The sequence below is a fragment of the Puma concolor genome, chromosome B2, assembly GCF_028749965.1.
Source record: "Puma concolor isolate L17-30 chromosome B2, mPumCon1.1.hap2, whole genome shotgun sequence".
NCBI classification, from domain to species: Eukaryota; Metazoa; Chordata; class Mammalia; order Carnivora; family Felidae; genus Puma; species Puma concolor.
Window position 1 is genome coordinate 152,279,084 of NC_141671.1, and position 25,294 is coordinate 152,304,377.

A 25,294-nucleotide genomic window follows, 5' to 3' on the forward strand; every position below is an offset into this window, starting at 1 on the left:
ATGATTTGAAGAATATTTATGGGCCTTGGAAAATGTTTATGATGATGTTGAGAGAAAGGTGGTGGCAGGCTCACCACCTGTAAATAACAGTGGCTTCCCCAGCAATGTGTGTCCAATTACCTGCATCTCTACGTTTATTGAAAGTTCTCTTGTGGGGGTTCTTTTTAAGCTTATTTATTTATTTTGAGAGAGAGAGTGAGCAGAGGAGGGGCCCAGAGAGGGAGAGAGAGAGAATCCCAAGCAGGCCCTGCTCTGTCAGCACAGAGCTGCGTGTGGGCCTCAAACTCAGGAACCGGGAGATCATGACCTCAGCTGAAACCAAGAGTCTGACGCTTAACCAACTGAGCCACCCAGGTGCCCCTACTTGTGAGTTTTAATATCCTCCGCCAAGAATCACCAATATGCTGTACCACACCAATTCTACTGCATAGAGAAAAAGATTGAAACAAAACCCACAGAGGATTGTGGCTTTTCCCCCCGAAATGGTAGAATTAATGGGCAATTTTATTTTGGTGTAAGATATTGTTTTTCCAAATTCTCCAGAATGTGTATTTATTCCATTTGTAATTTGAAAAGGGAGCTATTTTTTAACGTAAAATAAAGTCTTTAATCTGGGATGAGATATGCTGCTAATATTGGGGCTCTTAAAATTTTAGATTCCATTTCATAAATCAAATTTTCCCTAGATAATTTATCTAATACCCAAGCACAGTGCCATTTTGGTAGCACAGTGAGACCATACAATTGTTTTTATTTTTATTGATGCTTTTCCTCATTTTTAAATTGATAAAAGGGGCGCCTGGGTGGCGCAGTCGGTTAAGCGTCCGACTTCAGCCAGGTCACGATCTCGCGGTCCGTGAGTTCGAGCCCCGCGTCGGGCTCTGGGCTGATGGCTCAGAGCCTGGAGCCTGCTTCCGATTCTGTGTCTCCCTCTCTCTCTGCCCCTCCCCCGTTCATGCTCTGTCTCTCTCTGTCCCAAAAATAAATAAACGTTGAAAAAAAAAAAAAATTTAAATTGATAAAAATTTTCCAAGGGAAAATTGGAAGTTAAATTCAGTTTCTACTTTTTTTTTCACTAATTTCACACGTTTTTGAGATAATACACACTGACTTACTTTTTTAACTTAAGAAATATATTTTTGTTGGGGCGCCTGGGCGGCCCAGTCGGTTAAATGTCCGACTCTTGATTTCAGTTCAGGTCATGATCTCACGGTTTGTGAGATCACACAACACGGAGCCTGCTTGGGATTCTCTCTCTCTCTTGCCCCTTACCGCTCCTGCTCTCTCTCTCAAGATCTGTGCTTTTGTCGTTGTTGAAAAAACTGTTAAGCAGAAGGCCGTTAACTAATTCATCATTTCTTCTCTTCCTATTTCAAGAAGCTAAAGTCCTTTGGTTGTATCATCATCGCCACTTCACGCTTTGAAAACCTGGACAGAGCTTGCTTCCCAGAATAGTGACAATAATCAGATACACTTGGTAAGAACACAAAGAGCATATTTGTAAAGAGTTACCAATAGCCTCCAATCAACCAAGCTACAATTGCTTTTAAATTGTTTGTGTTCCTGTCTCTCGATCACAATCCAGCGCGTCGTTTAAAGCGTGAAGATTGACGCCACCCTGGTCGGGCGGTGGTAACGTCTTTGTCCTCTGCATTCTGACCGCATACACCTGTCGTCTGCATCGATTCCCGCACCACCTGTCTTGCCCTTGATCGAGCTCCCGGTTAAGCTCGCGATCTCAGGGGCAAAGCCATAGGCCCTGATGAAGCACGTCGCGTAGCTGGTGCTCAGAGATCATGCAGTTAAACCCCTGATGGTGACACGTGCTCCGTGGACGATGAGTCTTACAAAGCCCGAATGTCCTCAGCTCCCTGCAGCCCGTGTTCAGTACCAAAGGGGCACGTGCTCGGCAGTCGCTCTGAGTCAGAACCTGCCAGATGGGGGTGTCTGCCTGGGCTGTGCAGCTCACGCTCTGTGGGCACCGGCGGTGGTGTGAACGGGGCTGGAACATTCCAGCGTGCTGGCCAGTGATCGCCTGCCCCTGTGAATCTGCCCCCGGGACTATCCGCACGCTGCCTGGTGGGCTTTCCCCCTCCTCCTGCTCGTTTCAGTCACCGTGTCCCATAAGGTCCAGCCTGGCATGCCACCCCCACCCCCCACCCCTGCCACGAAACATTCTCTGATCCGGAGCACAGTGACCTTGCCCTGTCCTCTGCTGGGACTTCAGTAGGAACGTAGTCTTCCAAGTTAAAGGAAACTCGCATCTTCAAAACAAAACCGAGCCAGAATTTGTGACCTGGTACATAATTGATCTGCCTTCTGAACTGTTAGGATGACCGTATTTCTCTACAAACGTGTTCACCTTCCGCGATTATTACACCCTGCGTGTGTGCCCTGCTTCTGGACGGAACACCCTGGGGCCCGAGCCTGTCCCCATCCATCCGGCGTCCCCACCAGAGCAGCTGGTGCGCTGTGGCCCAAAAGCGGTCCTGCTCGACATTTAATGAGGCGGTCACTCACGTGGCGTTTGACATGAGTCTACTAATAATGCCTTGCTCTTGACATGGAAATGTAACTTCATCGATTCATTTCCAAGCCTCCCAAATCGCAAATGTGCTTTGAAGGAGGAAATCAATACACAGTGAGGAGATGCCACCCCTGCCTTAGGCACACGTGATGTCCCGAACCTCCCGACCGCCCCACCTGGAAGGAGGCTCGAGGGCAGGTATCAAACCGAGGTCCTGTGACTGCCAGGTCACAGAGGACCCTTGCTCTCCTGCCTTTACGTGCAGCATCACAGATGCGGCCCCTTAAATACACATAATCCAGCTTTTTAAAATCACTCCCTTACTGATGTCGCGTCACATAGAAAGGCAAGGGGTGGGCGTGCTTTGTGCGAGGCAGGCGTGGAGGCCAACGTGGCATTAGGTGGCCTCACTGTCCTGTAGGACGCCTCACCCCGAGTCACAGAGCATCCTGGCCTGAGGACAGGCGGGGAATGGCAAGGATTCGGGCCAGGCCACCGGGGACTCAGGATGCTGGCTGCCCCCATGGTTCTGAGAGCTCCCAAGAGCCTCCCGATGGCCAAGCTTCAGCCCGTCCGATGGTGAGATACACAGAGCCCGGCTTGGCTCTCTTCAGGCTGCAGAGTGGGGCTGATGGAGGCCGTCTGCAGGTGGAGCACAGGGGAGGAAGGCAGGGGTGAGGCGGGCCTTGTGTCAGCACACAGCTCCCCGTCCCCGGATGGCACGCTTACGACTGGGGACTGATGGCCGGGGCACGCTTACGACTGGGGACTGATGGCTCTCCCGCACGTCGCTGGCCCATTTACACGCACCCTCCAATCCACGAAGTTAGAAGACGCAGCGAGACAGTTTTCTTTTTTTTTTTTTTTTTTTTTTTAATTTTTTTTTTCAACATTTATTTATTTTTGGGACAGAGAGAGAGACAGAGCATGAATGGGGGAGGGGCAGAGAGAGAGGGAGACACAGAATCGGAAACAGGCTCCAGGCTCCGAGCCATCAGCCCAGAGCCTGACGCGGGGCTCGAACTCACGGACCGCGAGATCGTGACCTGGCTGAAGTCGGACGCTTAACCCGACTGCGCCACCCAGGCGCCCCGAGACAGTTTTCAAGACTAAAACCGGCTTGATTTGGAGACGTCCGTTTTCCCCAATTATCTACTTCTACACACAAAGCAAATTATAATCAAACGCCATCAATTTAGAATTTACAGGGGCAAGGTCCACGTAATGGGTTACAATTCTGATTTATAAACTATTTTAAGAGACGTGCAACTTCGTTATTTGTAAATTCAATAAAGAGTGTGAAGATATAAGTGAATAAAAGCAAAATGAATTCTATAAAAGGACTTGTACGCTTCTGTGCTAGAAGGAGAAATCCCAGTTGTAAAACACCTCACGACGAAACACAGCTCTGAACCGGGACGCCGAACGCATTCGTGCAGCTCCTGTGTGCTGTCTCATTTCGTGAAGTATTTTTGGCATGTTAGTCTCGTCTCTCCGGCAGGATGTCTCTTAGACCCAGGGAGCGTGTTAAGGGCTCGTTGAAGGCTCCCGAAAAGTTCCGAAGTGGTGGCTGTGGCCACATCGTCTGCCCCAGTCACTGGCTTGAGGTCCTAAATGCCCGTGGGACTGAACTTGGGAATGGGGCACGTAAGGGGGTAACAGGTTAAAGGAGGTGGTGAGCGTGGGGCCCTCATAGGACAGGACTGGTGTCCTCCTGAGAAGAGACACCAGAGTGCTCTCTCCCTCTCCCCCTCTCCCCTCCTCCTCCCTCCCTCACTCCCTCTCCCCCTCCCTCCCTCCCCACCTCCACAGAGCCCCTGGGAGGGCACAGTGAGACAGCAGCCCCCTGCAAGCCTGGGGAAGAGGCGTCAGAAGGACCCCTTCCCACTGGCACCTGGCTCTGGGCGTCTGGCCCCCAGGCTGTGAGGACACACGTCTGTGTTTCAGCCCCTGTGTGCGGTCCTTTGTCACGGGGCCGAGCAGACCGTGCCTCAGCCATTTCAAACGCTGCAGGGCTGTGTCACTGTCCTGTCCTCGTGGATGAACCACCTCACGAAGATTGGCTCCCGTCCGGCTCCAGTCTCAGGAGACACAAGGTCACCCTCTGCCCTGTGTCCCTGTGCCTAGCCAGCCTGCCTCAGTTCCCCTCTGAGCCTCGGACTGCAGCATCTGCCCGCCACCCTCCCGGCCCGGCTCCACGGCCGGTGGCACGGCTTCACCGGAACGAGTAAAGATGTTCTTTGACCGCCCCCCTTAACATGACGAGTGGCCCTTCCCCTGAGTCCTCTGTGGCCCACCCTCAGCCCCCTGCCTGGCGGGGACCGTGGGCACAGCCCGACCTACGCAGGCCTGCCCAAGGGCGCACGGCGCCTGGTCGCTTTGGAGCTCGGAGGAACCACGAAAGGTTTCTTGAGCGATACTGGGTGTCGATTATTCTCTACGTCACCCTACTACCATACCATCACCTGCCAGATCATTCTGAAAATTACTCCTGGTTACTGCCCCGGGTGCCTCTCACCTGCTGTGTCGACAACGCGTTCCCTCTGGGAGGTGCGTGCGGTGAGCAGTCAGAGCCGGAAGAGGGGAAGGGCGGGAGCCACTGGGGTTGACAGCCCGCCCAGCTGTCCCCAGGAGCATCCCCAGGAGGGCAAGAGACTACCGTCCGGGCCGCGGCCGCCTCTGGGGGCGATTCTCACCCCTCCCGTGGCTGGCACTGAGCACCCCCCGGAACCATGCAGGTGCCTGGAACACAGGTGAGCGGAGGGACGTGGCCTTTGTCCCCAGGGGACTTCTGGAGGGAGGGGGCCCACGTTCTAATCCCACCAGCCCTGGGAGCCAAGCGAGTGAGTCCTGCCTGAGGTTGACTGGGACCTGCTGAAATTAAAGTGGGGACAGCCAGGGTCCCTGGGTGGCTCAGTGGGTTAAGCGTCTGACTTCAGCTCAGGTCACGATCTCGCGGTCCGTGAGTTCGAGCCCCGCATTGGTCTCTGTGCTGACAGCTCAGAGCCTGGAGCCTGCTTCGGATTGTGTGCCTCCCTCTCTCTCTGCCCCTCCCCTGCTCATGCTCTCTCTCTCTCTCACTCTCAAAAATAAACATTAAAAGAAATTTTTAATAAATAAGTAAAATGGGAACAGCTGCTGTCCCGCCCTCACACCCCAGCCCCCCCCCCCCGCCCCCGTCAGCTGCTCCTTGGTTTCCATGGCAACTTCAACCCGGTCCTCCTTGTCTATCCTGGGGTCTCAGGCGTTAGGGCTGAGTCATGACAGTGTGGCTCCTCTGGTGTTCCCAGTGGTGACACACACTTCCCTGACAACACATTGTGATTTCATCTCCACTTGTGGTCGCTGTTTAATGTCTATTTTGAGAGAGAAACTGTGAATGTGCGCGGTGGGGAGGGGCAGAGAGAGAGAGGGAGAGAGAGAGAGAGAAGGAGAGAGAGAAGGAGAGAGAGAAGGAGAGAGAATCCTAAGCAGGCTGCACCCTCAGTGCGGAGCCTGACTCGGGACTCGATCTCACAACCCTGGGATCGCGACCTGAGCCGATACCAAGAGTCTGCCCCTGTTCACCTCCACTTCTAAGCAAAGGTCAAGTGTTATCCCGTGCACCTTTTACGGTGAACTTGAAGTATAGAGGGAAATGCAATTAAAAGGTAACACAAAATCCACTTACATAAGGTACAAAAACACGCAAACAAGTTTCTTGTACATAACAACTTGTACATAACTTGTACACAACTTGTACATAAGGTACAAAAACATGCAAAACAACTTGCAGAAGACAGCCCCCTGGCTGGAAAGGGCCCCGGGGAGGCCACGGGGTCCCGCGTGCCCCGGTTTTGATCTGGGCTCTGATCACAAAGGGACGCCCCGTGCGAAAGGTCCCCAAGCTGATGCGCTCAGTACACTTTCCCATGTGCACGTGACGCCCCGTAAAGAGTGAAAGCTGAAAGCAGTGTTAACGGGAAGGAAGGCTGGGTCGGAAGCGGGGAGACTCTGCCGGCGTCTGCCCGTGCTGTGTCCCCCGGCCTCCAGACGCTTCCGCGGAGTGCGCAGGGCAGGGGGGTGCCCGACTGTGGGTCCCTGCAGCATCGGAAAGCCTGCATTTCACAGAACCCAGACCGCAGGGGGTGCCACCTTCTCTCAGGGGCGGGGCTCAGGGCCAGGACAGCCCAGCAAACTGTCCCTTTGAAAGCAGGCGTCTCGGGCAGGATGACCTGTGCAAAGCTCCCAGCCTGGCTGGCTGGGGAACAATGTCTGGCCTCTTGACGTCTTCCACCGCCTTTCCCATTTTCACGCGCGTCGCCCTTTAACCCTGGGAAACCTGGCGACACGGCAGGGTTTTCACCAAAAAGGCATCTCGGCGACTCTGCAGGAGCCCTGGAGGGGCCGAAGGGCAGAGCAGGTGTGGCGTCCTGAGGCCGCATGGGGGCAAGGGACGACGCTGTGTGGGGCAGGTGCGTGAGGCCGCGGGTGCCCGGGTGGTTTTACGGGACGGTGCCAAAGCCAGCCGCCGGGCAACGTGATGAACGGATCGTTATTTTCAGTCTCCCTACCTATAAAATGTTAACGCTAAATGCAGCTCGCCCGGTATCCTCCGGTAAGTGACGTTCGCCGTCGTTGGGGCTGATCCGCTACGAGGCTCAGGGGCCGGTCTGCTCGGGCCTGTCGTTCCTCCTGGAACCGGGTCAGGGCCTGTGGCCCGTCTGTGCCAGTTCCTTCGATTCATCCTCTGTCACGGTTTTCAGGGGCGTCTGGGCACAGCGGGGGCGGGGGGGGTGCTCACCGACACTGGCCCGTGGCAGAGGGCCGCCCCACGAAGATTCAGGACCTGTGAGTGGAGCAGGTGGGAGGACAGCGCCCGGAGAACGAGCAGGGCCTGGCTACAGGGACGCCGTGTTTTATGGCCTTTGCTTTATGACAATTACCTAACGTCGTTCCTGATAAGAACACGAAATCCAAAGTCCGCCTCACTCTCGACATCTTAGGATTTCTTGTCCTTTATTGAAATCCGATGGGGCGCCTGGGTGGCGCAGTCGGTTAGGCGTCCGACTTCAGCCAGGTCACGATCTCGCGGTCCGTGAGTTCGAGCCCCGCGTCGGGCTCTGGGCTGATGGCTCAGAGCCTGGAGCCTGTTTCCGATTCTGTCTCTCCCTCTCTCTCTGCCCCTTGCCCGTTCATGCTCTGTCTCTCTCTGTCCCAAAAATAAATAAACGTTGAAAAAAACAATTTTTTAAAAAAAAAGAAAAAAAGAAATCCGAGTTAGTTAACATACGGTGTAATCCTGGGTCCAGGAGTAGAATTCACGGTTCATCACCCGCATCCGCACCCAGTGCTCATCCCAAAAAGTGCCTCCTCGAAGCCCGCCACCCATCTAGCCCATCCCCCGCCCTCAGCGTCTTAGCGTTTCAAAAGAGCAGCGCCCTCGAGATTTGGTGCAAACCCCAAAAGACGGATTAGATGCCGGTGTCGCCGTCACGGTTCTGGGGCCTCCCTGGCACACGGGGAAGAACTCAGGACAAGACCTTCGGCTGCCCTGGCCCCTCTGCCAACATTCGCTGTCTGCCTTTGACAGCTCCCACGTGTACCTATCCATCCGGAATCCTCCATCACACCCGCAGGTGGGCCTTCCCTGCCGTCTCCACCCAGCAGCCTTACTCCACACGGCGGGACGGGCCGTTTCACATTTACCCGCGATTTTGATCTTCACCTCCCCCATCAATAGGGATGTGCCCAGGGCAGGAACTGGGGTTTCTCCCCGTCTTTGCTACCGTCACATGCACCGCCTGACCCGGCCCCCGCTCACCAACATCTGCTGGTGAACAAACTGTTCACACAGAAGCGCGGGGAAGGCAAAACCCATCTACACCCTTGTGATCGAGGACCCAGAGCCAAATCGCTCTGCTGGGCTCTCGGCCAGCACATCCCCTGCAGGTGTCTGCACCCACGGCTCGGAAGGTCCAGCAGGTGCAGAGCCCCTCCCCCCCCCATAACCTGGAGAACACCCTCATGCCTGTGTGGGCCCTGCCCTCATCCCCGGCCACACTGGGAGGCGGCCCGTGAGGACAGTTGGCACGGAGCAGCCCTGTGACAGGGAGGGGGCCACAAGAAACCACAGTCTCACGTGCCTGAGGTCCTACAGGACAGGCCCCATCTAGCTCAGCAAATGGTGTCTATGCGCGTGTTTGCCCATATTTGCTGCATTCACGATAATCGTAGCGCTAGACAGACAGACCGCGGCTCATGATTGGACACAAGTTTAAGGATTCTCAGAGTTGGGCGCCTGGGTGGCTCAGTCAGTTGAGCACCCCACTCTTAATTTCAGCTCAGGTCATGACCCCAGGGTCATGGGATCAAACCCCACGTCAAGTGCCTCATCGGGCTCCGAGCGGAGCGTGGAGCCTGCTCAAGATTCTCTCTCTCCCTGTTTCTCTGCCCCTCCCCTGCCTGTGCTCTCTCTCTCTCTCTCTCTCTCTCTCTAAAATTAAATCAAATTTTTTTTTTAAGGACGCTGAGTTAAAGTCAGAGAGACGATGGATGGATGGCACAGACAGAGAGAGACATTGAGAGGCGGGGCCCGGCTCGAGGAGAAATTTATCATCGCCCTGCAGACGAGTCAGAGATTCAGGCAGCGGTTGGCGATGGTGCGTGAGTGTCCAGGTGTGTGTGTGTTTCGGGGCAAAGAGAGGAAGGACGGGGAGGGGGGAAACAAGAGGAACAGGGGGACAAAACATTGAGAGCGGCCCCTCACGCGTCCTGCTCTCAACAGGCCGTTACTGGGAGAGCCGCCCCCGGACACTTCCACACGTTCCCCAGGCCCAGAGCGAGACGGGCCCAGGCCCAGGAACCGTGGGCTCCGAGATGGACAGCTACCGCGACCAACGACTGGCCCGGCTACTGGTGGCGCTCTCTCTGGTGCCCGAGTCCCTCCTCCCGGCCGGTTCCGGTCACCGGCCGCAGCCCGGGAGACCCTCCTCTGGCGCCCTGCCACGGGGCCGCCGGCCTCTCTCCGCTCTTCTGGGCCAGGGCTGCTCAGCAGCTGGGGGAGCCCCTGCACCGGCACGGCGACAGCCCAAAATGAGGGGGCGCAGGGAGGGAGCAGCCGGGTCTGCCCGGTCTCCATCCTCTGGATGCACCCCTTGCGCCCAGCGCCTGCAGCCGTGACCTCAGTTGGGCCTGGGTGGCCTTCCTTGCTCCTGTTTCCCTCGCCCCGTCCCCCACTCCCGCTCCCCTGGCCGCCTCTCCAATCGCCCCCTTCTTTGAGAGGGACCCCGGCGAGCCCCCACGTAGCCCCGGACCTCGGAACCAGCAGGCGACACGCGATGATCCGATGGTACTGCTCATTGAAGGTTTGCGCTCCGATAAGTTGGAGCTGATCACAAATCGCGACACGCTCCCTTCCCGACAGCATCACGGGCCTGTTTGAGGTCAAAAAGGAGAAATCAGGACGGCGACGACCCAAGTCTCTGCCACTGGCTCTCAGCAGCCTGCAGGAGCCTCGCCCTCAGGCAGGTGGGGACACCTCTCCGCACGCGGGGTCCCCATCCGAGGAGGGGCCCACCTGGGGCTCCCCAGGGCGAGGACAGCAGCTGAGCCAGCCCAGCCCAGCTCCCGAGGGCCGCGCGCCTCCTGCACACGGCACGGGGGCCGGGCAGACAGCGTGCCCCAGTTTCTTGCAGATGCGCCCGATGCGGCGGAATGTTCAGAACGAAGCCCGGGGCCACAGCCCCATCGGGTCGCCTGGCTGGCTGGTCCGTGGGCGCGCTCCCGCCCAGCAGGCCGGAGCTGGCCCACGCCCGAACCCAGCCGAGCCCTGTCCGGGCCACTGGTGGGCGGAGGTCGGCTGGCTCCCCTCCGCGCACAATGAAAGGATGCGGGCATTTCCAGGCATTGAGGGCCGCGGCGGGGAGCTCCAGCCCACACGTCTATGCAGCCGTGGTGCAACTCCAGGCTGGGCCAGGAACCGGTCCACACGGCAGGCCGGAGACACGCTCGGCACGTCCACGGTCACCACCCAGGCCCACGTCGGCCTGTCACACCTGCCCCTGCTGAAGTCAGGCTGCCTTGGCCCCTCCAGCCAACCACCCGTGCAGCCGGGAGATGAGCCTCCCAGGGCCCTGTCCAGCGGCTCCCGAGTGTCAGCGGTCCCTTTTGTAAAACGGGGTGGGGGACCAACTACACAAACGCCGGGACGGCCCCTGGTCCCTCCCGCCACCCCTCTCGGCCTCTGTCTCCTGGATCCTCCACCTGACCCTCTGTCCCTGCGGCGCCTCCCGGCGCTGGGCCCCTGGGGAACGAACGCGTGTCCGCCCCGCCTGCCTCCTTTCTTATCACGGTCCTCCTTCCAAAATGCTCTTCTGAGGGATTTTTGAAGAGTAGATCACGTACTTCTTCAGTTAAGAAAATGACGTCTCAGACCCCCCGGGCGGCTCAGTCGGTTAAACGTCTGACTCTTGACCTCAGCTCAGGTCGTGATCTCACAGTTTGTGGGTTCGAGCCCCGCATCGGGCTCTGTGCCACAGCACGGAGACCGCTTCTGATTCTCTCTCCCTCCCTCTCTCTCTGTCCCTCCCCTGCTCACGATCTCTGTCTCTCAGCTCTCTCTCAACATTAGAAAAAAAAAAAAAAGAAAAGGCCTCCTGCTTTACCACATCACCCACCACCTCCAAGACTTGGCGCGAGGTCGGAAGGTGCATGGGGCCAGAAGAGGGGGCAGAAAACAAAGCCTCGGTGGCTGCCAAATGCTGGCATTCTGCTTGTTCTCACACTATCATTAGCCAGCAGGGGCTGACAGCCCCATGTTACGGGGGAGGACACTGTCGGGAGGGTGCAGGACATAACCAGGCGGCCAGCCCGAGTGGAGCCACAGAATCGGTAACAGGAGGACTGCACGCCCCTCGGAACTTCCTCCACCGGCAATGAGGCCTTCGGAAAGTTCGCGACGTTCATACAGGACCTCAAGTCAGGGCAGATGTGTAAGTCACTCCAGCCCGCCCCCATCAGACACGTCTCATCCGTTACGGCCAGACAGCCCATGAAGCCACTCTGCTTAGCTAACAAATATTCTTTACATCATGTTCTATTGTTTAAGCCGTAACCATCATAAATGTAAACAGGTACGGGGGGGAATTGGTCACAGACTGAACAGGAAGCTCAACTCTTCACCAATAAACCAAAACGCCCGTCCAAGCACCCATCTTCTGGGGGTGGGGCTTGCAAGAAAACCTCCAGAAGCACACCAGAAAGTCGTTTTTCAAGGAAACTAACATTAAGGAGAATTTGGTGGTTGGGGTGCTTTCCTTAAACAGAGGTTACAATGAAATGTTTTGACAAAAAGAAGTGCTGTTTCATGTGGCTTAATATTTCGTGATCTCCCTGTGAAATTTTTACAAGAAGGTCTGGTAAGAATTTTTAAACGCCATAAACCCTGGTAGGGGTAGTGATGTTACAGTGTGTGATCAATATCTAATATTGGCAGACATCCAGGAGGTGAGGAAGAAGATATAAAAGTTAAGGGATGCTGCCCTCTCTTCAAACAGAAACTGGAAACAGAAGAGAATACGACAGTATTACTGAGGCTCGGGGCAGAATTTGTTATTGAAAAATAATGCATCATCATTAATATTGTGTCAGAGTCCCATAGCAGGTCGAACCTCAGAAGCCAATTTTTATCTTGCAGTGAGAGTGATTTTTCATTTTCTTTTCATTAGCTGGTCACAGTTGAGTCTTCTATTTCCTGCAAACTACAATCAGAAAACACGGTAAGAATTACAAGCACTGGGCATCCTTTGGTAGTATCTTTTTTCTTAAAAACATTTGCAATACTGCACCAAGTGTGCTTTCGATGGCTAAAATTTTAAATACATACGGATGCCAGTTACTGGGGCCACCTACACAAAAGTGTAAGTCTTAGTCTATCATCTGGAAATGTCTAAAGAGTTGACTTGAAAAGAGAAAAATCCAAAAAAAAAAATGCATTTACTTTCATCTAGCTGCTTGTCTTGTAAGTATCCACGGCATGGGCTATTGAGATATAATTACAAGTACCAACTGAAACCTAAAAAGAAAAGTAATGATTGGCTGACAAACATTCATAGTTTTTAGTAAGTTGGTGTCAGGAAGGAAGGATACTTTTGAGGGACTAGCATTTGGCAAGGTGACCTAGCACCTCCTCCAATCCTCACGCAAAACGCTGACAGCGGTCCGTGACAAGAAGCGTGTGAGGGCTCAGCCTCCTTGCAAGTAACAGGTCAGCCTGGCGAGGCGCCAGAAGGTGCTGGCAGAAGACACGAGCTTCCTGGCTCAGAGACAAAGGGCTTTGTTGTCCCCAGCAAAGCAGGCAGCATGAGCTTCACGTCCCCCTCTGTCCCCTGCTCTCTCTATGTGCCATGGGGTGCTGTAGGGTTTGGGGAGACGCTGCACAGGCGGTGGGTCTGTGCCACAGCTGACCAGCTCCAAGCGTAGGAACTCTCACTCTTCTATAACCTACTCTTTGCCCCACAGGAGACATTATCTTTATTGCACAGGACAGTGACTAATCTGCCCCTTGCTGATGAGGGGATGTTTAAAATTTCAATGACAGACTTATTACCATCAACCCTTTTAACCATGCCTGGCATTATCATTCTGCATTTTTCACAGGTAGAACATGAAATACAGAAAGTAAACAAGTAGTAGGGGCGCCCGGGTGGCTCAGTCGGTTAAGCGTCCGACTTCGGCTCAGGTCATGATCTCACAGTCCGTGAGTTCGAGCCCCGCGTCGGGCTCTGCGCTGACGGCTCGGAGCCTGGAACCTGCTTCGGATTCTATGTCTCCCTCTCTCTCTGCCCCTCCCCTGCTCATGCTCTGTCTCTCTCTGTCTCAAAAATAAAAATTAAAAAAAAAAGAAAGTAAATGAGCAGTAGAATCAAAATTATAGCACGTGTCAGGGACGTCCTTAAAGTGTTGGGTCACCGCTTTAGAACGCAAGGCCAAGCAGGAACCACTTCTGTCCCCGTGATCTCTCACCTCTTCAGACCACTTGACTTTTAATGCTGCAGGATGTGACGCCTGAATTGGGCACGCTGTGCAGTTTTCTTGCTTGTAAAGCTAATAATACTATATACAAAAATGTTGATAATTTGGTAATCTAACTGAAAAAATTCGATTTCTGAACAAATTTTATAAGTCATTGTTATATGTACATTTCTGCAGGGTTTTGTTTTTTTTTTTTTTTTCCCTAACCAGGAAACACTTTTTTTTTAAGTTGTATTTAAACTTAGAATTGTAGCTTATTTTTAGACATGGAGAAAGATTTTACACAAGAGGAATACATGGTTTTATTCCCAGTGTTGATGGCTCTGATTTACTTCCAAAATGTACACCATTTTTTTAAAGAAGCAAAATTGCCAAAATTAAATGTCTTAAAAAGGATCAGAAAGAAAAAAGTAACCAGATTTTTCCTCAGCGCAACCACCTCAAGAAGTGAAAACCACAACAGGAAACCACTCTGACCAAGCACATGACATTTGCTGTGTATATAACATGATTTGGGTTGCAGATAAGTAGAATCTTCTTCTCTCGCTTTATTGAGGTATAATTAACATACAGTGAATTACACATATCAATTTGATCCTTTTTCTCCCCTCCCAGATATATGTTTTGTAAATATTTCTCCATCCAGACTTGCGTAGAATCCTGACATCTCAATAAAACTCAAACATAAATGTTTTCAACTTAAAACTTCTTAAATTGGCTATGAAGTTTTACATTTTTAATTTGTATAGAAAAGCAAGATATGTTCTATTTTTAACTAAAACTTTTCAATTTAATAATTATATCCTAGGGACGCCTGGGTGGCTCAGTGTCATGATCTCACGGTCATGGGTTCCAGCCCCGCGTCGGGCTCTGTGCTGACATCTCGGAGCCTGGAGCCTGCTTTGGATTCTGTGTCTCCCTCTCTCTGCTCCTTCCCTGCTCACTCTCTCTCTCTCTCTCAAAAAAAGTGAATAAACGTTAAAAAAAAATTTTTTTTTTAAATTTTTTTTTTTCAACGTTTATTTATTTTTGGGACAGAGAGAGACAGAGCATGAACGGGGGAGGGGCAGAGAGAGAGGGAGACACAGAATCGGAAACAGGCTCCAGGCTCCGAGCCATCAGCCCAGAGCCCGACGCGGGGCTCGAACTCCCGGACCGCGAGATTGTGACCTGGCTGAAGTCGGACGCTTAACCGACTGCGCCACCCAGGCGCCCCTAGATTCTCTTTTTATTTTTTTTTATTTTTAAAAAAAAATTTTTTTTAACGTTTATTTATTTTTTTGGGACAGAGAGAGACAGAGCATGAACGGGGGAGGGGCAGAGAGAGAGGGAGACACAGAATCGGAAACAGGCTCCAGGCTCCGAGCCATCAGCCCAGAGCCCGACGCGGGGCTCGAACTCACGGACCGCGAGATTGTGACCTGGCTGAAGTCGGACGCTTAACCGACTGCGCCACCCAGGCGCCCCTAGATTCTCTTTTTATTTTTTTTTATTTTTAAAAAAAAATTTTTTTTAACGTTTATTTATTTTTTTGGGACAGAGAGAGACAGAGCATGAACGGGGGAGGGGCAGAGAGAGAGGGAGACACAGAATCGGAAACAGGCTCCAGGCTCCGAGCCATCAGCCCAGAGCCCGACGCGGGGCTCGAACTCACGGACCGCGAGATCGTGACCTGGCCGAAGTCGGACGCTTCACCGACTGCGCCACCCAGGCGCCCCCCCAAAAAATTTTTTTGAATAAACAAAAGACTTCAAGAGGCACTTCACAAAATAGGACATCCAAGTGGTCCATAAATATGTGAAAAGATGGTAATTCTCATAAAAACGAGAATTAAAATAGTAAGATATCACGATACGGACACCGGAATGGCTACAGACAGACAACACGAGCTGTTACCACGCTGACGGGAACGTGCCGTGATTCGGGCATGCTGGAAAACAGTCGGTATCCGCTGAACGTGTGCGCTTGTGTGCACTGTGACCTTGGCAATGACGCCCCAGGCACACACCCAGCCAACACGCCTACTCGTGGTGCGCGTAAAGGCTCCTACAAAACTATTCGGCACTGTCCTTTTTTAAATTTTTTTAATTTTTAGTGTCTTAGAGAGAGAGCGAGAGCACATGAGTGGGGGAGAGAGGCAGAGGGAGAGACAGAGACAGAGACAGAGAGAATCTTAAGCAGGCTTCATGCTCAGTGCAGGGCCTGATGCAGGACTTAACCCCACGATCCTGGGACCGCGACCCGAGCTGAAATCAAGAGTCGGATGCTCCACTGACCGAGCCCCCCAGGCGCCCCCAGAGCGGCACGACTCTCAACTGGCAGAAACTGGTAATCATCCAAATGTTCTCTAACGGTAGAAATGACTGCATATCCTAGGATGGGATTGTGCCCAGCAGTTAATATGAAAAAGCCCCACCCCCACTTTGATTCTGTTTTTATATATTTCTAAAACAAGGCAAATTCATCTGTGATGAATCAGGATAGTGTTTCACTTTGACGAGGAATGGAAGGGATTCACTGGGAAGAGATGTGAGGGGGGCTTCCGGGGTGTTAGGAATATTCGGTCGTTTTGTTTTATTTTATAAACTGGTACGTTCGTGTGGGGTTAACTGAGCTGTACGCTTATGTGCCTTCAACATAAAGGTTACAAGTACCCCTAGGGTCCTATATTAGGAGAAACATGAGTGTGACAGCAAGCATGATGTGGGAGTTCGGGGGAGAGGCTCTTACCAAGCGCGGCAGTGGCCTGGGAAGGGAACAGACGGGGAAGAACGAGAAGGAGCCAGGATCCCGACGCTGTTGCACCTGCAGGCAGAGACCCAGGTGACTGTGGTCCAGCCTTGGCTTCCGTGGGGTGAGATTCCTGCTCCGCGCTCCGTGCCCTTCTCCAGGACCCGCTGGGTGTCCTCATTAATTCATCACTGTGCTTTTCCCCAGGATATACGCAGAACTGCATACACAGCTACTGTCTGCTTCACTCTGAGTCAGTGCACTTGGAAGCTAAAGACGGTAATTCAGCTTCTATCCCTACAGCTGTCCCTCGGGGGCCCAGCCTGGGCTCGGTTCTTGACCCTACACCTTGCTTATCAAATTGTCCAAATACGTCAGGGGCTTTCCCGTGGCCACCTTGCTGGACCTTTCAGAAAGAGTCCTAATTACAGATGTTCCCAAACATTGAATTCTGGGTTTGCCAGTAGAAAACTTCGAGAATCTCATTTTGGACTAAAACTCTTTCTTCTGGGCCAACTGTCCTTGCCCTCCCAGAAGAGCTGTGAAATCTGAGGCCTTTTTGTTTCTGACAAGTACGGTGAAGTCAAGCCTGATGAGAATCAGATTCTCCCTCTTCTTTGACTTCTGTGACTTTATCCCTATTTGTTAGCTAATACTGTACATTTCTAGGCTTTAAATTAGTGTTTCGTCATGTGTCACCTCTCATTTTGATTTTTTTCAACCACTTGAAAACAGCAACCAGGCTGGATCCCCGGCTTAAAATATTAACCTCTGTCCCTATTAATGCAAGCTGTATGTGACCTCAGAAGTAAGGGTCACTTGTGAAAACGTGGACTTGTGGTGTAGAAAGTCGCACAAGACTAAAAGTATTTAGAACGTACTTTTTTAAATATGGAACTCACCCTGCTTCGCCACCCCTTAAATTGTCCTGCAACAAGTAAACCACATTATTTGACTAAAAAAATAATAATCGTAACATGTTGGCATTAGTCTTGGAACAAGGGACGTCTCTTCATGAATTTCTATATTTAAACAAATAGTTTTTAGCTAGAACATAATTATTTCACCCATAATTGGGCATATGTCTGTCGGATACTTTGTTATGTACACTCTTGGCTACAGTCCCCCCCCCCTTTTTAAGTTTATTTACTTATTTTTGAGAGAGAGAGAGAGAGAGAGAGAGAGAGAGTGTATGATCGAGTGGGGGAGGTGCAGGGAGAGAGGAAGAAAGAGAGAATCCCATGCAAGCTCCACACTGCAGAACCTGTCTCGGGGATCAAACTCATGAACCGTGAGATCATGACCTGAGCTGAGATCAAGAGTTGGACAGGTAACCAACAGAGGCACCCAGGCACCCCAGCTACAGCCCCTTTTAATATTTTATTTTTTCGGGGCACCTGGGTGGCTCAGTCAGGTAAGTGTCCTACTTTGGCTCAGGTCATGATCTCAGGGTTCATGGGTTCGAGCCCCATTTTGGGCTCTGTGCTGACAGCTCGGAGCCTGGAGCCTGCTTCGGATTCTGTCTCCTTCTCTCTCTGCCCCTAACCCACTCACATTCTGTTTCTGTCTCTCTCAAAAATAAACAAACATTTAAAAAACAAAAAACAAAAAAAAGATGCTAGTGATGTCTTAAGCTTCTCAAGGAAATTGCAACCTCTATAATGAAGGTATGTTTATTCATTTCATCCTTAATACTTAGGCAAATCTGCATCAAACAAACAAAAACCCTTGAAATAAAAATCTGTCACATATTTCAAAATAGATATTCAGGTCAAAAGTAACTGGAGACATATTTGAACAACAAACATTTTTTTATTCTATTATTTTTTACTTTTCTGATAATTGTTTTTAAATAGATTTTTCAATTTAGGTAAAAATTCCACCTGAGGTTTGTTTTAGAAAGACATGAATATTAGAATGCAATAATTTAACCAAATTAATTATACATTTTGCCTCATTAACTATCTGAAAAAGAAATATGTATCTGTGCCTTACTTTAGAAGAGATTAGGGGTGGGGCGCCTGGGTGGCTCCGTTGGTTGAGTGTCTGACTTCAGCTCAGGTCACGATCTCACGGTTCGTGGGTTCGAGCCCCACGTCAGGCTCTGTGCTGACAGCTCGGAGCCTGCGGCCTGCTTCGGATTGTGTCTGCCTCTATCTCTGCCCCTCCCTGCTCGAGTTCTCTCTCTCCCTCTCAAAATTAAATAAACATCCAAAAAATTGTAAATGAATAAATAAATCTCTTTAAAAAAATAGAAGAGATTATACTTTGGGGCACCTGGGTGGCTCAGTTGGTTAACTGTCCAACTCTTGATTTCGGCTCAGCCCATGAGCTCACAGTTCATGGGCTCAAGAACCACACTGCCAGTGTGGAGCCTGCTTGGGACTCTCCCTCTCTCTCTCTCTCTCTCTCCCTCTGCCCCTCCCCTGCTCGAGCTCTCACGCTCTCTCTCTCCCCCCAAAACTAAAAAGATAAACACTAAAAAAGAGAGAGAGAGATTACACTTCAGCGAACACATTGGGCAGAAAATTTGTGTAGTCTTATAATTGTCCTACAAATAGCAGAAGACCAAATAAATCGTCTTCTCTGAAATTACATCAGGGTTTGTACACTTGCAACGCCAGGAAGGGGGAAGATCTCAACACTGACATTGAAACTGGACATTGAGGCTGGACATTGCAAGCATACAGCTCGCTTAACTTTCAGGGTCCTGAGCATCCTGCCAATTGCTCGGATGAGAAAACTGGGTTTCAGAGGGATGCTTGGCCACTCACGGCCAACGGCGGGCAGGTGACATTCAACCTCAGGTCTGTGTGAGCCTAAGACCGTGCTCAGCACTTGTGTGGTGGCGCAAGTTGTCCCACGGTAGTAGCCACCCCCCACTTCTAGGGCTTAACACCCACCGTGGGGCCCGGTGGCCCTGCAGGGCTGGTCGTGGCTGAGACTGGGCTGCTCCGTGTCGCGGCTCCCCCGCTCCTGCACAGGCACTGCAGCCAAGGAAGACAGAGCTGGCCGGTCACTCACCGGCTCTTAAACACTTCCACCCGGAAGCGACACCCTGCTTCCGCACCTTCTCGTTACCCGGAACAAGTCATGTGGCCGTGCCTGACATCACAGGGGTGGAAGGTGACATTCTGGTGCTCAGTAGAGGAAAATCAAAACCAGCCAACAGCACTGATGTCTAGGGAAATGGTTAGGATTTCACCGAGTGGGTACGAGAGGGGGTCTTCCCAGTGGAGGGAAGATTCGAGCAAAGCTGGGGAGGTGGGGGAGCAGGGGCAAGTTCGTAAGACGGAGAGGGAGCGATTTATTTGAACTCACCTGTGAAATACTAGGAAACTGAGCTAACAAAACGAGCTGGGCTGAGCGGACTGACTGTGAGGGTGTCATTAGGGTGAAAATCGCTATGACATGACTGCAGTGGTGCATTAGGAAGATCGGACAGGTTTGACATCGGGGGGACGGTGCAACAAGACCCCAGGAGGGCACTGTGACAGAGGACTGCCAGCGTCAGGAAACCGGAAGGACATGCAAAGTGAAACAGGAGGGAGTTGGGGACAACCCTGAGATCCGGCTGACAAGCCCCCGAGTTGGAGAAGGCATGTGATGGGCCGGGGGTGGGGGGTGCGGGCTGGAGAAAGAGGGACAGGGGAGGGGATCGGCAATGAGACACTCGTGAGTCTTGGGGACAGAAAGGACTGGAAAGGCGGTTTCGTAGTTTGGGGCAGGGGAGAGGAGCACGTGTCTTCTCCCACATATAGAAAACAGTTTAAAAATTCACAGTAACGGACCAAATTCGTCACAGACATTGCGCTGTCATGAACACAGGGACCATACTTCACAGCCAAAACAACCACCACCCAGTCAGATATTTACGACAGCATTCTCTCGCCTACATCCGTCCCAAGACCTTGCAGGCTTGCTGCGATGTTCTGAACAAATGGAATTGCTAATGCAGTGTCTTTTAATAATTAAAAATACACATAAAAAGTTAAAATTTTACTGTGTTTCTTTTTTTACACACACATAAGCACGAATACTTCTGTGCTGTTTCACTTATGTTCACGTCTATTAAAAAAAAACCTCCCCGCACGTCCCTTGTTGTCACGTACATTTTTAACCCCTACGGTGCCAGCGTTCAAATCAGGATGAAAACATCTCTGTAGCCGTGGACACTGGGCGAGTACATCCACATACTTTAATTTGGGCTGTGTGGGGGGTCTGCGTGTGGGCGGTCAGGTCATCGCCACCCTGATGTTCATTTCTCACCAGCAGAAACCAGGTCTCAGCTATAATGATCCCCTCACACTGTCCTACGATTAGTGTTATGGGATAGATGTCAAACTTGGGAATTTGTCCCCCCCACCCCCATGCTACTTTCTCATCCCAACACCTAGATAACAGGTGCAGAATGGATTCCCATCCTGGTTCAGTGACGTGAGGGAGACAGCCTCACCTAGGTGTGATTGCAGATGTGTGTGTCACAGCCTCAAGGTCAAGAAGGATCTAAAATGTCATCTAAGCCAGCGGTTGTCAGACCTACTGGAATCACTCAGGGAGACGTCAAATGCACAGATTCTGGATCTTGATTCTGTGTCTAGGGCTGAGCGAATGTGTAGGTTTAATAAATCCTCTGGGGGCGCCAGGGTGGCTCAGTTGGTTGAGTGCCCGACTCTTGATTTTGGCTACGGTCACAATCCCAGGGACGTGGGATAGAACCCCGCGTCAGGCTCTTTGCTGAGCACAGAGCCTGCTTAGGATTCTCTCTCCCTCTCTCTCTCTCTCTCTCTCTCTCTCTCTCTCTCTCCCTCTGTCCCTCTCCCCACTGTGTGCACACACTTTCTCTCCAAATAAACATTTAAAAAAATAATAAAAAATAAAAAAATAAAAAGTCCTCTGAAATGTGAACACAGACTTAATAGTTGACGACTGAAAAGCAATTGTTTTCAAATTATGGCGGTGTTAGAACACAGTTGACCCTTGATCAATGCAGGGGTCAGGCACACCGGTGTCTCAGAGTCAGAAATATGTGCATGATTTTTGACTTCCCCAAACCTTCTCCACCGATAGCCTACTGTTGGCCAGAAGCCTTCTGATTACGTAACAGCTAACACATACTGCATATTATACGCATGATATAATGTCGCCTCACAGTAAGGTGAGAGAAACATAAATGTGATCGAGAACATCTCAAGGAAGACAGAATACATTTGTAGTACGGGACTGTAAAAAATCCACGTCTAAGCGGACCAGTGCCATTCAAGCCCACGCTGTTAAGGGTGAGGGGGACAGTGAAGTGAGCGGGGGCAAGGGTGTCCAGAAATACACCTGTCCGAGCCCGAGCTTCCTCTTCTACGGTTGCCCCTCACACACGAGGGGCGTGGTTTCTAGTTCTCTCTCTGATTCTATCCTTTTTCCCACATCTGTAGTCTGAAGTAATTATTAACATTTCCACTTTGACCTTGGCCTGGCAGTCTTACTGCTCTATACCAGGTGGGGGGGGGGTACGTTCTTTCATCCTGCTTGATGTTTGAGAGCACTTTCAATGTGAAGACTCATGTGTTTCTGACACTCTGGAACATTCCCACCTTTCATTGCTTTAATTATGTTTCTCTGCCATTCTCTTCGCTTCTCTGGAATTCTAATTAGAGTAGACTGAGCTCTCCTAGCCCATTGCTCTTGTCCCTCATTGGACCCCTATCTTCAAAAGCCTCTTACCACTATGTTTTCCAGATGCGTCCCTCAGCGCGTTTCTTCTTCCTTTTGGGCTTCCGCCAATTGCTACATTTATCATCTGTAGGATTTCCAGTTGGTTCTTTTTAAATATATGCTTATTTCTGCCAGCTCTTTGTTTCACAATTTCTTACCCCCTTCTATGAGTATTATCTAATCATATAGTTCTTTATGTTTCCTATACATGTATTTAAAGCTCTTTTCGGAATGTTTCATTATTTTTGTTTTATCTGCAGTGAATTCATCTTTCAACTGCTGCTTTGGATGGTCCTTTAGCATTTGGTTTTTGCACACGTTTTGGAATTTGGGGCTGGTCAGCTCATCCTAGGTGGTGATTCTCGCAGTCTCTCTCTCCCACTCTCGCAGTGCCCATGCCTCCCTCTGGCTAACAAAGGCCTTGACCTGGTCCGAGGGGGGACCTCACCCTGGAGCAAGATGTGCAGTCCTGGCAGGTGGCGTCCAGATACACCACTGCCTGGCTTAGCTCACCTCCGCTCAGAAGGCTGGGTCAGTGTTTCCTCCTCTCCCCGTGGGCACTGTCATCCCCACCACCCTACGGGACCTCAGTTCCTTCCGGGATCTGCCTGCTCGGGGCCCCGGGTCCAGCAGGATGGCCCCTCCAGCTCCTTCCCACTGCTGTGCACTTCTGTCCAGATGCGGATCCTCAGCGATGTCTGCGTTGTTTCAGGTACCCTCTGATTTTACATTTTCTCTGTCTTCCTCCTCTCATTGGTGTCTATTCAGAACAGGTGCATGTGCATGGCACCGGCGTTTCCAGCACAAACACAACGCCATCCTGACCGAAGCCTTAGGCCACAATTTTCACTTTTCACAAAATGTTGCAACATTAGCACTTTTTAAAAACCTTTTAAACGTTTACTTATGAGAGAGAGAGAGAGAGCAGGGGAGGGCCAGAGAGAGAGGGAGACACAGAATCCGAAACAGGCTCCAGGGTCTGAGCTGTCAGCACAGAGCCCGACATGGGGCTCGAACTCACGAACCGTGAGATCCTGACCTGAGCTGAAGTCGGACGCTCAACCAACTGAGCCCCCCCAGGCACCCCAAGCACTTTTAAAAATGTTGATGTTGCACTGCATTTCCAAAAGCAAACACTTATAATTTGGTACTTTTGATTTCCAGAGATGCTGGTGGATAAAGGAGAGGCCGGGGCAAAGTCCTGAGCTATTCCACTTTTGGGTTTCCCATGAACAACATGTTTCTCAACATTCAGTTCTCTTGGTTTCTCCAGTTTTTACTGCTGGTAAAGCATTTACGTCCATGCTTCCTTCATTTGGCCTGTGTTTTTACTTGTTTAAATAAACTTTAACGGGAGTTTGCATTGAAAAATGTTTTCTAGCAGGGCGCCTGGGTGGCTCAGTCGGTTAAGCGTCTGACTTTGGCTCAGGTCACGATCTCACACTCCATGAGTTCGAGCCCCGCGTCGGGCTCTGTGCTGACGGCTCGGAGCCTGGAGCCTGCTTCGGATTCTGTGTCTCCTTCTCTCTCTGTCCCTCTCCTGCTCATGCTCTGTCTCCGTCTCAAAAATAAATAAAAAAAAAAAACATTTAAAAAATTTAAAAATTTTTTTCTAGCAAAATCATACATATTCTGTATATCAGCATACAATATGTACTGTACAATGATACATAATTTATACATTTATATAAGTAACTGTATGGCACTGTTTATTTATTTATATATTTCTATATCGTACCCACTTTCTAGGAGGAAACGGCACAAGACGTGGAGAGTCATAGCTGACATATCTGTGCCATTTGCTTTCCTGAGGTCTGTTACATTCCTAATCTTTTCCCTGATACTTTATATTTCCCACAGCCTATGCACATTGGGGCTGGAATCCGGCTTATTACATTTAGCTCACCTTAGAACCTGCCTTTCATAATGTCTCCCGCATTCTCTTCGCTTCTTTTGAATCAATGGCCGCCAGTGGACGGAGTCACGTTAAAGCCGCTCAGTAGATCGAGACCCAGGGACGAGGCAGACACATGTTCTCCATCCAGCCGCACTGTCGAGACCCTACCTTTTCTCATCTAGAGAACAGGCGAGAGGCTGGGTGGAAAATGTGGCTTCCGTGCTGTGGAGTCCAGCCTTGCAAAGATCACTCACTTGACTGAGGGCTGGTGACCGTGGAGGGTGTGCCACACCCCACAGCGGCCTCCACTCCAGTCCGCAGTTACTCAGCAAACGTTGCTTACGTGCAAGGCACCGTGCTACACTCAGTACTGGGAGCAGGGAACAGAAACAGACTCAGTAAGAGCGGTCCCGGGCACTAAGGAGGCCTCACGTAAACCAAAGTAACATGAAGCGATTGTCCAACACGTTAAGGGCAAGTGACCAGTGTTCACAAGATGTGATTCCCGTCTAACGTCACACACACACACACACACACACACACACACACACACAGCCACCATCTATTTCCTTTGCATCCTGTGTAAATATCTTCTTTGTCTATTTAAGATTTGGTAGGTTTTGCAGCATTATCCTAATTTATAAAACGCTAGCAGTCACACTGAACCACAGAGGTTAGAGTTGGTAAGATTAAATTCCTATTTTAAGTCCTTTTTGTATCTCTGCTTTCTCTATGAAAACTCGTTTCCTGAAAACTCGACCAGGTAACCCGAAAGTTAACCATCACCAACCTGGGAATACAACGGAGAAAGAATTTGCAGCTACGTTCCTCTGTTTATCAGTGAAGTAACAGGTACCCTACTTACTTCCGGAGACCATTCCTCTGGAATCTCTCTCTTTTCTTAAACTAACTTAACAACATTGACCTCCTAGCCATGGCTTAGGCAGAGGAAGAGTCTGGTTATTTAACTTTCCATAGTAACTAACATTCACCTCGCAGATAGCTTGGCAGGCAGTTCACCCAGCAAGTTTGCTTTTTGTAACTTTATCACATCCGTTCGCTTGAAGTTTTATTGGAAGACCATCCTCTGAGCTAACGGATCTAGCCAAAGTTCTCATAGATGATCTGGATGATTATAGGATTAAAATAGTTCAAAATGTGATTAATTTACTAAAATAGGAAGTTTATTAGTGGCTAGAAAATGAAATGACCTGTAGGTCATGAAACATAGTTGATATGTTTGTACCCTTTGTACTTCTGAGATGGATTGAGCTCCTAATCTTTCTCTTGGCATTTTCTATTTTCCAGAGCTTGTGAAAATTGAGGCAGGAATAGGTTTATTACATTTGGTTGGTCTTGGAACCTGGTTTCTGTCATATTAAAAAAAATTTTTTTTTAAGTTCAGAGCTTAACCAGAA

The 25,294-nt window shown here is 50.7% G+C and overlaps 1 long non-coding RNA gene across 1 annotated transcript; it reads right to left on the reverse strand.

Moving 5' to 3' along the window:
- Positions 1-11,195: 11,195 nt before the first annotated feature.
- On the reverse strand, positions 11,196-23,505 carry LOC147581376 (uncharacterized). Its single transcript, XR_015251734.1, has 3 exons — positions 19,174-23,505; positions 16,271-16,345; positions 11,196-12,267 (listed from the first exon to the last, which is right to left on the reverse strand). It is a non-coding gene; the product is annotated as an uncharacterized LOC147581376 (long non-coding RNA).
- Positions 23,506-25,294: the final 1,789 nt, after the last annotated feature.